Source organism: Hordeum vulgare, chromosome 4H, assembly GCF_904849725.1.
Source record: "Hordeum vulgare subsp. vulgare chromosome 4H, MorexV3_pseudomolecules_assembly, whole genome shotgun sequence".
NCBI lineage: Eukaryota > Viridiplantae > Streptophyta > Magnoliopsida > Poales > Poaceae > Hordeum > Hordeum vulgare.
In genome coordinates this window covers 460,324,577-460,336,890 of record NC_058521.1, presented here as the reverse complement: position 1 = coordinate 460,336,890, position 12,314 = coordinate 460,324,577, and positions in this window count along the sequence as shown.

Genomic DNA, 12,314 nt, shown 5'->3' with positions numbered 1-12,314 from the left:
GCAAATGACACAAAGGTCTCACGATAAACTAATATCAATGGCATAATCAGCTAGCGAGCAAATAATAACGAGTTTCAAATACACTTCAATCAAAACAAGCATGAAGCAATATGAATAGGTGGTATCTCACTAGCTCTTTCTGAGACCGCAAAACATAAATGCAGAGCGCTTTCAAAGATCAAGGGCTGAATAAATATTGTAATTCATAGCAACGAAGATCCAGTAATAGTCATACTCAATATCAAGCAAAAGCAAAGCATAAAAATGACAGAGGTGCTCTCTAATTGGTGCTTATATAAGAGGAGGATGACTCGACAGGAAAATAAATAGACAGGCCCTTCGCAGAGGGAAGTACTGATTTGCAGAGGTGCCAGAGCTCAACCTTTGAAAACAGAGATAATAATTTTGGGTGAAATGCTTTCATTGTCAACGCAATGACCAAGAGTTCTCAATATCTTCCATGCTACTCATGCTATAGGCGGTTCCCAAACAGAAAATTAAAGTTTTAACTCTCCCACCACCAATCAATCACACTCAACGGCTAGCCGAATCCTCGGGTACCGTCCATACTAACATCAATCCGGGGGGAGTCTTGTTTTACAGTTATGTTTTCGATTTAAGCGTGGAACTGGGCATTCCAATTACAGGCCCCTTTCTCGTGAATGGCAGTGAATAAACACATGTCGAGGATAACACTCCTAGCATGGAAGATACCAATAGCCCTCTGTCACCACATGAGCGGTTCGGGCATGCAAAACAGATTATTTCTTGAAGGTTTAGAGAATGGCACATGCAAACTTACTTGGAACGGCAGGTAGATACCGCAAATAGGTAGGTATGGTGGACTCTCATGGAAAAACTTTTGGGTTTATGGAAGTGGATGCACAAGCAGTATTCCGCTTAGTACAAGTGAAGGCTAGCAAAAGACTGGGAAGCGACCAACTAAAGAGCGACAACAGTCATCAAGATGGAATGAGTTTGACTAACATTAAATGCAAGCATGAACAGGATATAGATCACCATGAACACGAACATCGTAGAGGCTATGTTGATTTTGTTTCAACTACATGCATGAACATGCGCGAAGTCAAGCCACTTGAAACATTCAAAGGAGAATACCATCCTATCATACTACATCATAGTCATCTCAAAATCTATGTTGGCATTCAAGACAAACCATTATAAGCTCTCAGCTAAATAAGCATGGCATCAGAAACTATGATCTCTAAGTTGTCATTGCAAACATGGTTCTCTCACAACAAAGCTAAATCTGGGTCGACAAGCTAGTCATATTTACAAAAACAAAATAGATAGAGTTCATACCAGCTTTTCAGTCTCAGTCACTTCATCATATATCATCATTGTTGCCTTTCATTTGCACGATCGAACGATGTGAACAATAATAAGCGCATTGGACTAAGCTGAATCTGCAGGCAAACACAAAGGAGAAGACAAAGTAATATGGCTCTTTGAAAGCTAAACAGGTAAGCATGTAAGAACCAATAAACATTGTAACCAATATCTTCTACCTTGACACGAAGAAAAAGAAAACTATTTACACGGGAAAGCTCCCAACAAGCAAAAGAAGAAATAAAAATCTTTTTTGGGTTTTCTCAAAAGGACACAAAACAAGAAAACAAGAAAACGAAAATAAACTAGCATGGATAGTACAGTGGCAAAGTGTAAACACCGGCTAAAAAGTGAAAGCATAAGCATGAATGTAAAGTCGGTGAGAACACGTACTCCCCCAAGCTTAGGCTTTTGGCCTAGCTTGGTCTACTCCCAAGGTGGGAAATAACCAGCTCCGGGATACTCCGGAGCAGACTGTGGATGCCACAGCTGTGTGAGCTCCTCTGGCTCCCACTGATAAACTGGCGTCTGGTACTCGACTGGCGGCTCGGGAACGGGCGCCTATGGTTGGGCCAAGCCCCAATATGCGTAGATGTCCGCGGGCATAATAGTGTACCTGCCTGCATGAAGATCGAACAAAGAAGGAGCCAAAGTAATAGCCTCTCGAGTATGTTGATTAAACACCAGGTTATAAATCATCAGTCTACCAGCATCTCTATCCAGAAAATCATGGCGAACCATGCTGTCATAATCCAGATATTTCTCAAGGAGAAGCATCTCACCTTCCTCTCCCAGTTTAATGGGTATCTCAAAGTGTCTGGCAAGACGGGTAGCATAGATACCTCCGTAGACGACACCCTTGGAACGGTTCAGGTTCAACCATTGAGCTACTATAGCGCCCAAGCTATAAGTCTTATCATTATAAAGGCCTTCGCGCAAAACCACAAGGTCTGGAGAACTAAGTGATCCAGCCTCCCCACGGCCAATCAAACATTTGCCCACAAATAGTGAGAAGTACCGAAGCACGGGAAAATGTATGCTAGCAATTCTAGCGCGAGACACTCCTCTCTCCTCTCCAACAACAATAGAACCAATGAAATCCTCCAAGTCCCATGGACGAGGGTCACGGATATCCCCAACATAAGGTAATTTGCATACATTGCAAAAATCCTGCAGCATCATGCACTCGGGGACATCGTATATCATGAACTCAACCATGGGAGGATTTTTCCTCGGATAAAAGTTGAAGCTTTGAACAAAAACATTGGTGAGGAGGAGGTATTGTGGCACTTATCTTCAACGAACGCAGTAAGACCTGCGTTCTCCACCAAGTAATAAAAGTCTTCATAAAGTCCGATGGCACGCAAAAATTCATCACTTGGCCACTCGCATGCTCGAACTTCTGTGACTCGAGGGACTACGTACTTGGGGTGGTTCTTCTCATCCTCCCTGGGGTTATGGCTTGAAGAGCCTCTCAAGAACCTCCTCATCTTTTCCTTTTCCTAGCTCTGAAAAATTCTGAATTTTTTTGGAGACTTCGAAAGAAAAGTGAATAAGGATTAACCCAACTTGTAGCAACTACTCCTACTAGTGCCTAGAGACCGTATCACGCGCTAAAACTACTTGGGACCAACTAAAATCAACATTTCTAGCTCAAGAACAGGGTCACCAAGGTAGCAAGAAGACGCGAAAGATAAATCACTAGAGCAAAAACTAATTGGACCAATGGAGGAGTCACTTACCAAGGAGTAATTTCCCCAAAACGGTTTGGAGAATGGTGCTTTGAGCAAGGAGATCGAAAATCACAGCCAAATTAGCAAGAACACGGGTTTGAGCTGCGAAACAATTTTTCCTGGAGGTGGAAGAAGAGGTTGGAAGCTGGAATGAGTGGAGGGCGTGCCTGTGGGCCCCACAAGCTTGCACCCCGCCACTAGAGGGGTAGGTGGCGGTGGCAGGGCTTGTGGCCCACTGGTCAGGCCCCCAGGCCAGCTCTCAAGCCCAGAATTTTTCAAAAATTACAGAAAAATCATACTAAATTTTCAGGACCATCGGAGAACTTTTATTTTTGAGGTATTTTTCTCCGGGACGCTAAAACAGAAAACAGGAAAAACTAAACTAACTCTATCATTTTTCTTCTAACCAAAAGAAAATGAAAGCTCAAAACAGAGGTATGTTAGTCTTTGATTCATCCGTTTCATGGTCATCGAAAGAAATCCGTCTATGGGGTTGATCAAGTCCTTATGACAAAACCTTCTCGAATCGCAAGAGAGAACGGAGACTTTTCTATTAGCCACTAAGTCACCTCAATGGGGATATGTATCTCCCCAACAAGCAAATCATACTTCATCTTGACACGAAGAATAGGGCATTCAAAGCTCCCAATGAGAATCGATGAAGTATTTTCGATAGCATTGATGCAATGTACTTGATATCATTTCTTCGGAAAGTGCACGGTGTGCTCATTACCGTTGACATGGAAAGTGACATTGCCTTTGTTGCAATCTATAACAGCCCGTGCAGTGTTTAAAAAGGGTCTTTCGAGGATGACAACCATGGCATCGTCCTCAGGAATATCCAAGATAACCAAGTCTGTTAAGATAGTGGTGTTAGCAACCACAACAGGCACATCCTCGCAAATGCCGATAGGGAAAGCAGTTGATTTGTCGGCCATTTGCAGAGAAATTTCAGTGGGTGTCAACTTATCCAATTCAAGTCTACGATAAAGAGAGAGCGGCATAACACGAACACCGACTCCAAGGTCACATAAGGCAGTTCTTACATAGTTTCCTTTAATAGAGCAAGGTATAGTGGGCACTCCGGGATCACCAAGTTTCTTAGGAGTTCCACCTTTAAAAGTGTAATTGGCAAGCATGGTGGAGATCTCAAGATCTGGTATCTTCCGTTTATTAGTCACGATATCTTTCATGTACTTGGCATACGGAGACATCTTGAGCATATCAGTTAACCGCATCTGCAGAAAGATGGGTCTTATCATCTCAACGAAGCGCTCAAAATGCTCATCATCCTTTTTCTTGGATGGCTTAGGAGGAAAGGGCATAGGTCTCTGAACCCATGGCTCTCTTTCTTTACCATGCTTCGTAGTAGTGATGTCGTTCTTATCTTACTTCTTAGGTTGTGGATTATCAGAATTAACCAAAGGTTCAATCTCCACATCCTCATCATTGCTAGGTTGAGCATTATTATGAACATCACTGTCCATATTGTCACCAGGTTCATGATCATCACCAGATTGTGTTTCTGCATCAGACGCAGAAATATCATTAGGTTCTTCAGGTGTGAGAGTATTTGGTGAACTAGCGTGTAGGCTTCTATCATCCTTCTTCTTCTCCTTAGGATGACTAGGTGTATCAACATTGATTCCTTGAGAATCTTGATCAATTCTCTTAGGATGACCTTCAGGATACAAAGGTTCCTGAGTCATTTTGCCTCCTCTAGTAATGACTGTGGCAGAGTTGTCATCTAATTCATTGAGGAGGTCATTCTGAGCTTTAAGTACTTGCTCTACCCGAGTAGTAATCATAGAGGCATGTTTACTCAGAAGCTTCGGATCATTGACATTTATGTCTACACAAGCACTTAAATGGCTAAGCATACGAGTACTTTGTTCCAAATGTCTGCTAACATAATCATTGAAACTCTGTTGTTTGGCAACAAAGTTGTCAAATTCATCAAAGCATAGGCTAGCATGTTTATCAAAAGGAATATCACTCTCATCGAACCTACGCAGAGAATTCACTTCTACTACTTGTATCGGGTTATCGAGACCATGGATCTCTTCGATAGGTGGTAGATTTTTTACATCTTCAGATCTAATGCCTTTCTCTTGCATAGATTTCTTGGCTTCTTGCATATCTTCGGGACTAAGGAATAGAATGCCTCTTTTCTTAGGAGTTGGCTTAGGTGGTGGTTCGGGAATAGTCCAAGCATTATTGTTGATCAAGATGTTATTCAGTAGAGTCTCAGCTTGTTCTACAGTTCGTTCCCTAAAAACACAACTGGCACAACTATTTAGATGGTCTCTAGAGGCATCGGTAAGTCCGTTATAGAGGATATCAAGTATCTCGTTCTTCTTAAGAGGGTGATCAGGCAAAGCATTCTGTAGCTGGACGAGCCTCCCCCAAGCTTGTGGAAGACTCTCTTCTTGGAGTTGAGAAAAGTTGTATATTTCCTGCAAGGCAGCTTGCTTCTTATGGGCAGGGAAATATTTCTCACACAAGTAATAGACCATCTCCTGGGGACTACGCACACATCCAGGAGCAAGAGAGGTGAACCAGGCTTTAGCGTCATCCTTTAGAGAGAAAGGAAACAACTTAAGGATACAGTAGTGGCGGATCTTCTCCTCATTAGTGAAAAGGTTGGCTATTTCGTGCAGTTTGGCAAGATGGGCTATGACTGTCTCAGACTCATAACCGTGAAAAGGATCAGATTCGACTAGAGAGATTATCTCAGGATCGACAGAGAATTCATAATCCTTATCGGTGATAAAGATAGGTGAAGTGGCAAACTTCGGGTCATATTTCATCCTAGCTTCCCGGGATTTTTCTTTCCACTTGAGAAGTAATTTCTCAGTGTCATAGGCATCCTTACACGCAAGAAAATACTCAGCTATCTCTCCCTCCATAACGTAACCCTCAGGTATATCAGGCAATTCATATCTAGGAGAGCTAGATCTAGCAGGAGCAAAAGCAGGTTCTATCTCAATAGTATCGGCAGTTTCAGAAGCATCACGAGCATTGGCAGTAACTCTAGCAATATGAGCATCAAGGAACACTCCTAGTGGAACATCAGGCAAAGTAGTATCTCTACCAGTATCAAGCATAGCATCATGAGGAAAAATAGCATCTCTAGCATCATCAGGCATAGCATTTCTAGCAGTATCAAGCATAGTATCAAGCATAGTATCATCAGGCAAAATAGCATCTCTAGCATCATCAGGCAAAGCAGTATCAAGCATAGTATCATCAGGAAAAATAGCATCTCTAGCATCATCAGGCAAAGCAGTATCAAGCATAGCATCATCAGGCATAGTATCAAGCATAACATCTCTAGCAGTAGCATCATAAGCATCATCAAGCACATGCGACATATCAAGATTTCAAGCAGGAGGTGATGTCGCAAACTTACTCATAACTGAAGGTAAATCAACTGCAGAGCTAGATGGCAATTCCTTACCTCCCCTCGTAGTTGAGGGAAAGACTTTGGTCTTCGGATCCTTCAGATTCTTCATAGTGATCAGCAGATATAAATCCCAAGTGACTCAGAGAATATAGCAATACCTCCCCGGCAACGGCGCCAGAAAAAATGCTGATTACAATCCCTGGCAATGGTGCCAGAACAATGCTTGATGTCAACTATTCTTCCCCTTTGCAACGGTACCAGAAGAAGGCTGCTAGCACTCCCCGGCAACGAAACTAGAAGAATGTTGTTGATGGCCCACCAGCACGTGGGTTCGTAGCAGTTTTCGAGGGTAGAGTATTCGACCCAAATTTGTTGATTCGCATGACGGGAGGTGAGAGAATACTCTCAAGTATTAGCAGTTGAATTGTCAGATCCAACCACACCTGAAAGATTAGTATCTGCAAGCAAAGTAGTAACAGCAAAGTAGCGAGTAACGGCAGTGTAACGAGCAATAGCAGCGGCAAGGAAAAGCAGTAGTGACAACAGTAGCAAGTAGCAACAGTAGCAAGCGACCGTAGTAGCAACAGTAGCGGCAGAGCAAGACAACAAACAGCAGTAGCAACAGTAATAACAGCAGCACAGCAAGACAAGTAACAGCAGTAGCAACAGTAGTAGGACAAACTCGTAGGCAATAGGTCAGTGATTTGTTTGGATGATATTCATCATGCAACAGTTATAACACGGAGAGATATGCGGCTAGCTCTTGTTCGTCAATGTGATGCAGGCATGCATTCCGTGTGTCGTCATACGTGCTTAGGGAAAAGAACTTGCATGACATCTATTGTCCATCCCTCCCGTGGCAGCGGGGTCCAAAAGGAAACTACGGGATATTAAGGTTCTCCATTTAATAAAGAACCGGACCAACGCATTAACACTTGGTGAACACATGAACTCCTCAAACTATGGTCATCATCGGGAGTGGTTCCGGTTATTGTCACTCCGGGGTTGCCGGATCATAACACATAGTAGGTAACTACAACTTGCAAGATCGGATCTAAAACACACATATATTGGTGACAACATAATAATTTCAGATCTGAAATCATGGCACTCGAGCCCTAGTGACAAGCATTAAGCATGGCAAAGTAGTGGCAACATCAATCTCAGAACATAGTGGATACTAGGGATCAATCCCCATCAAAACTAACTCGATTACATGATACATCTCATCCTACTCATCACCGCCCAGCGAGCCTACAAATAGATTACTCACGAATGACGAAGAGCTTCATGGAATTGGAGAGGGAAGAAGGTTGATGATGAAGATGGCAATGATTTCCCCTCTCCGGAGCCCAAGACGGACTCCAGATCTGCCCTCCAGATGAAGAACAGGTGGGGGCGGCGCCTCCGTACCGTAAACGCGACGAAAACTTCTCTTTTTTATTTTTCTCTCGGACGAAAGGGATCTTATAGAGATGGAGTTGGGGGCGGCAGAGCCCTGTGGCCCTCACAAGCCTTCCCACCGCCACCAGGGAGTGGTGGCGGAGCGAGGGCTTGTGGCCCACTGGCCCACCCCCTCAGGTGGAACTTGGCGCATATATTTTTATATTTTACAAAACTGCTCCCCGTAGATTTTCAGGACGTTTGGAGAACTTTTGTTTCTGCACAAAAATAACACCAAGGCAATTCTGCTGAAAACAACGTCAGTCCAGGTTAGTTCCATTCAAATCATGCAAATTAGAGTCCAAAACAAGGGCAAAAGAGTTTGGAAAAGTAGATACGATGGAGACGTATCACCTAGCATGTGCAGACATGGCCTCGGAACACAAGAGACCAAAAGGTCGAGCATGAATCGTATAGTTGATATGATTAGCATAGAGATGTTTACCACTGAAAGTATACTCAACTCACGTGATGATCATACTTGAGTTAGTGATTTTGGATCATGCCACACTCAAGTAACTAGAGGGATGTCTATTTGAGTGGGAGTTTATTAGTAATTTGATTAGTTAAACTCTAATTGTCTTGAACATAATCTAAGTCCACTTTGCAATATTTTATGTTGTAGGTCAATGGCTCACGCAGTAGCAACCCTGAATTTCGATACGTTCCTAGAGAAAGCTAAGTTGAAAGATGATGGGAGCAACTTTGTAGACTGGGCACGTAATCTTAGGCTCATCCTACAAGCTGGGAAAAAGAATTATGTCCTTGATTCTGCGCTAGGAGATGAACCACCCGCTACGTGTGACCAAGATGTTTTGAACGCTTGGCAATCGCGTAAGGAGGACTACTCAGTAGTTCAATGTGCAGTTTTGTATGGCTTAGAACTGGGACTTCAACGGCGTTTTGAGCATCATGGAGCATATGAGATGTTCCAGGAGTTGAAGTTTATCTTTCAGAAGAACGCCCTGATCGAGAGGTATGAGTCCTCCGATAAATTCTATGCTTGCAAGATGGAGGAGAATTCGTCTGTCAGTGAACATGTGCTCAAAATGTCTGGGTACTCAAACCGTCTAGCTGAGCTGGGGATAGAACTCCCGCAAGAGGCTATCACTGACAGAATTCTTCAATCACTGCCACCTATCTATAAGAGCTTTGTGTTGAACAATAACATGCAAGGGATGAACAAGTCACCCGGCGAGTTATTCGCGATGCTGAAAGTCACAGAGTCAGAACTCCGGAAAGAGCATCAAGTGTTGATGGTCAATAAGACCACTGGTTTCAAGAGAAATGGCAAATGCAAGAAGGGTAACTCCAAGAAGAGCAGCAAAACTGTTGCCAATCCAATGAAGAACCCCAAGGCTGGACCTAAGCCGGAAACAGAGTGTTGTTGTTGCAAGGGGATGGGTCACTGGAAGCGCAACTACCCCAAGTATTTGGCTGATAAGAAGGCGGCCAAAGAAAAATCAGGTATATGTGATATACATGTTATTGATGTGTACTTAACCAACTCTCGTAGTAGTGCCTCGGTATTTGATACTACTTTTGTTGCTCATATTTGCAACTTGAAGCAGGTACTGCGGAATAAACGAAGGCTGGCAAAGGACGAAGTGATGATGCGCATGGGAAATGGTTCCAAGGTTGATGCAATCGCCGTCGGCACAGTCTCACTTCAGTTATCATCAGGATCAGTTATGAACTTAAATAATTGTTATTTAGTGCCTGCGTTAAGCATGAACATTATATCTGGATCTTGTTTATTGCGAGATGGTTACTCATTTAAGTCACAGAATAATGGTTGTTCTATTTTTATGAGTAATATCTTTTATGGTCATGGACCCAATGTGAGGGGTTTGTTCATATTGAATGTTGATTGTGATGACACACATATACATAACATTGAGACCAAAAGATGTAGAGTTAACAATGATAGCGCCCCCTTTTTGTGGCACTGCTCCTTAGGTCATATTGGTGTAAAGCGCATGAAGAAACTCCATGTTGATGGGCTTTTGGAGTCACTTGATTTTCAATCGCTTGACACGTGCGAACCATGCCTCATGGGCAAGATGACTAAGACTCCGTTCCCCGGAACAATGGAGCATGCAAGTGACTTGTTGGAGATCATACATACTGATGTGTGCGGTCCAATGAGTGTGGAGGCGCGCGTCGGATATCGTTATTTTCTCACCTTCACTGATAATTTGAGTAGGTATGGTTATATCTACTTGATGAAGCACAAGTGTGAAACGTTTGAAAAGTTCAAGCAATTTCAGAGTGAAGTCGAAAATCATCATAACTAGAAGATCAAGTTCCTACGATCTGATCGAGGGGGTGAATATCTGAGTTTCGATTTTGGTGCTCACATAAGACAATGTGGAATCGTTTCATAGTTGACACTGCGTGGAACTACACAGCGTAATGGTGTGTCCGAACGTCGTAATCATACTTTGTTACATATGGTGCGATCTATGATGTCTCTTACCGATTTTCCATTATCATTTTCGGGTCATGCATTAGAGACAGCTGCATTCACTTTAAATAGGGCACCATCAAAATCCATTGAGACGATACCATATGAGCTATGGCATGGCAACAGGCCAAAGTAGTCATTTCTTAAAGTTTGGGGATGCGATGCTTATGTAAAAAAGCTTCAGCTTGAAAAGCTGGAACCCAAAGCGGAAAAGTGCGTCTTCATAGGTTACCCAAAAGAGACAGTTGGGTACACCATCTATCTCAGATCCGAGGACAAAGTGTTTGTTGCTAAGAACGGAGCTTTTCTTGAGAAGGAGTTTCTCTCGAAAGAATTTAGTGGGAGGAAGATAGAACTTGATGAGGTTGTGGAACCTCTGCTCCCTCTAGATGATGTTGCAGGGCAGAGGGAAATCTCTGTCGAGGCAACACCGGTGGAGGAGGAAGCTAGTGATGATGATCATGAAGCTTCGGATCAAGTTACTATCGTACCTCGCAGGTCGACAAAGATCACGTACTGCTCCCGAGTGGTACGGGAATCATGTCTTATCTATCATGTTGTTAGACAACAATGAGCCTGCGAATGATGAAGAAGCAATCGTGGGCCCGGATTCCAACAAATGGTTAGAGGCCCTAAAGTCCGAGATAGGATCTATGTATGAAAACAAAGTATGGACTTTGGAAGTATTACCTGAAGGTCGCAAGGCTATTCAGAACAAATGCATCTTCAAGAAGAAGACGGACGCGGACGTTAATGTGACCGTTTATAAACCTCGACTTGGGGCAAAGGGGTTTTCACAAGTTCAAGGAGTTGACTATGATGAGACATTCGCACCAGTTGCGATGCCTAAGTCCGCCCGAATCATGTTAGCAATAGCTGCATTTTTCGATTATGAAATCTGGCAGATGGATGTCAAAACGGCGTTCCTTAATGGTTTTCTGAAGGAAGAGTTGTATATGTTGCGACCTGGAGGTTTTGTCGCTCCAAAGAATGCTAACAAAGTATGCAAGCTCCAGCGATCCATTTATGGACTGGTGCAAGCATCTCGGAGTTGGAATAAGTGCTTTGATGAGGTGATCAAAGCATTTGAGTTTACACAAGTTCTTGGAGAATCTTCGATTTACAAGAAAGTGAGTGGGAGCTCTGTGGCGTTTCTAATATTATATGTGGATGACATATTGCTGATTGGAAACAATATGGAGTTTTTAGAGAGCATAAAAGATTACTTGAACAAATGTTTTTCAGTGAAGGACCTAGGAGAAGCTGCTTACATATTAGGCATTAAGATCTATAGGGCTAGATCGAGGCGCCTAATAGGACTTTCACAAAGCACATACCTTGATAAAGTTTTGAAGAAGTTCAAAATGGAACAGTCCAAGAAGGGGTTCTTGCCAGTATTACAAGGTATAAAGTTGAGTAAGGCTCAGTGTCGAGTAACTGCGGAAGATAGAGAAAATATGAGTACCGTCCCCTATGCTTCAGCCATAGGGTCTATCATGTATGCAATGCTTTGCACTAGACCGGATGTCAGCCTGGACATAAGTATGGTAGACAGGTTTCAAAGTAATCCAGGAGTGGATCACTGGACGGCGGTCAAGAATATTCTGAAGTACCTAAAAAGGACCAAGGAAATGTTTCTCGTTTATGGAGGTGACGAAGAGCTCGTTGTAAAGGGTTACGTTGATGCAAGCTTTGACACTGATCCGGATGACTCTAAGTCTCAAACCGGATACCTACTTTTTCTTAACAGGGGTGCGGTAAGCTGTTGGAGTTCCAAGTAAAGCGTCGTAGCAGATTCTACATGTGAGGCGGAGTACATGGCTGCCTCGGAGGTAGCTAAGGAGGGTGTTTGGATGAAGAAGTTCATGAGGATCTTGGAGTTGTGCCGAGCGCACTAAATCCAATAACTCTGTTC